Here is a 2,500-nt window from a genome sequence, read left to right as displayed (position 1 = left end):
CTCTCTCTCTCTCTCTCTCTCTCTCTCTCTCTCTCTCTCTCTCTCTCTCTCTCTCTCTCTCTCATCTCTGGCTCTCTGGCTCTCTCTCTCTCACTCTGGCTCTCTCTCTCTCTCTCTCTCTCTCTCTCTCTCTCTCTCTCTCTCTCTCTCTCTCTCTCTCTCTCTCTCTCTCTCTCTCTTTCTCTCTCTCATTCAAACCTGTCAAAGTTCCGTAAATGCAATAGCGTGTTATTTATTACATCAAGAACAAAATAAAGTAGTTCAGCTTTAAGCTCTCCAGAAGTGAGGTAGATGAGAAGAACTGACATGGATCTGGGTACGTTGCTGCAGAACAAAATAGATGAATACATAATGACTTACACACGTTCTTACATACATAGACGCACGCACACGTATTGTCATACATGCATAACTGTATGGAGAGATTATTGATAATAGATGACGATGATTGATATTACTGATAGCTGCGATTCAAAGAGCAATGAGTACAAATGATAGTCACTGTATTTCTACTGATCAACGTGTTTCTACTACACTGTATATACACACATTCACATACGAAATATACATATAAACACATGCATATTACAGTCATATACAAAATATACATACACACATACATAATACATTCACATACAAAATATACATATACACACATATACATATTACAATCACATACAAAATATATGTTTATACATACACATACATATTATACATTATATAAATATACAATGTGTTTATATTCATTTATCTATATCGAGAAATGCAGTAGAAATAGTAGAAATCAAACATCCGCTAATATCAATTATATACAAATATACAATACAGAAAGTAACTAACTCAATATAAATTAATTCCATGATGATCTAAGAACCTGTCAATGGTCTATAATTAATGGAGTACACATAATCTCAACAGAATCTTAAGCAGGAATACGCATTTTGTCATTCACAAAATTTCTATATATGTTGTTGATGGTGATTTCACTAATGAGTAACGAGGTTGAAACTCTTCATACAACATTCTTGTTTGTTTTCATTTTCCTTTTTTGTTTTTTCTTTATCTTTCATGCATGTTTTTATGGTAGTATTTTAAAGGTGATTTTTTGGGGTAGGAACTGCAGAAATATCAACATTCACCTTAGCAAATATGATTTCGAAATACTATATCCTATTTGCTCTTAGATTCCTCGTCTATCAAAACAGAAAATCCACAGCGGCATTTCACCAAATATTCAAGAAATACTTCAAAGGAATTCAGATTTTTTTTTTTTTTTTTTTTTTTTTTTTTTTTTTTTTTTTTAGAAAAGCAAATTAAAGTAGAAAGTCCTCCTAGATTTCCTATTTGGGTAGAAAAGTGAAGAGAAGGAGACATTCCTCATTTTGAACGAGTGTCTTTGAGTTTAGGGAATTTGAGGAGCCTATTTCCCTCCACCCGAAGATCGTGTTGGAACCGCAATGTCTGGAAGATTGAGAGGCACTTCTTTGGTCACCGAAATGATGGGGTTTCGTGTGTGAATGTATATATGTATAATGTATAATATGTATGTGTGTGTATAAATATATGTTTTGTATGTGAATGTACTGTGTATGTGTGTGTGTTTTGTATGTGAATGTACTGTGTATGTGTGTGTGTTTTGTATGTGAATGTACTGTGTATGTGTGTGTGTTTTGTATGTGAATGTACTGTGTATGTGTGTGTGTTTTGTATGTGAATGTACTGTGTATGTGTGTGTCTGTTGTATGTGAATGTACTGTGTATGTGTGTGTGTTTTGTATGTGAATGTACTGTGTATGTGTGTATGTATTTGTATGTGAATGTACTGTGTATGTGTGTGTGTTTTGTATGTGAATGTACTGTGTATGTGTGTGTGTTTTGTATGTGAATGTACTGTGTATGTGTGTGTGTTTTGTATGTGAATGTACTGTGTATGTGTGTGTGTTTTGTATGTGAATGTACTGTGTATGTGTGTGTGTTTTGTATGTGAATGTACTGTGTATGTATGTGTGTTTTGTATGTGAATGTACTGCGTATGTGTGTATATTTTGTATGTGAATGTACTGTGTATGTGTGTGTGTTTTGTATGTGAATGTACTGTGTATGTGTGTGTGTGTATTTTGTATGTGAATGTACTGTGTATGTGTGTGTGTGTATTTTGTATGTGAATGTACTGTGTATGTATGTGTGTTTTGTATGTGAATGTACTGTGTATGTGTGTATATTTTGTATGTGAATGTATTATGTATGTGTATGTATATTTTGTATGTGATTATAATATGTAGGTGTGTGTATATGTATATTTCGTATGTGAATGTGTGAATATACAATATAGGTGGCGGTGTTTTGTAATGTGTATATATAATATGTATGTGTATATTTATTTATGTATATCGAGAAATACAGTAGGGCCTGTAGTGACGTCCTCGGCTACAAAAGCTGAGGAGTAATTGTGGCGAAAAAAGAAATAAAAGATGTCGCTTGCTATTCTTTTGCCAACCAT

This window comes from Penaeus vannamei, chromosome 4, assembly GCF_042767895.1.
Source record: "Penaeus vannamei isolate JL-2024 chromosome 4, ASM4276789v1, whole genome shotgun sequence".
NCBI lineage: Eukaryota > Metazoa > Arthropoda > Malacostraca > Decapoda > Penaeidae > Penaeus > Penaeus vannamei.
The sequence above is the reverse complement of the archived record's forward strand: the minus strand, read 5'-3'. Positions refer to the sequence as shown.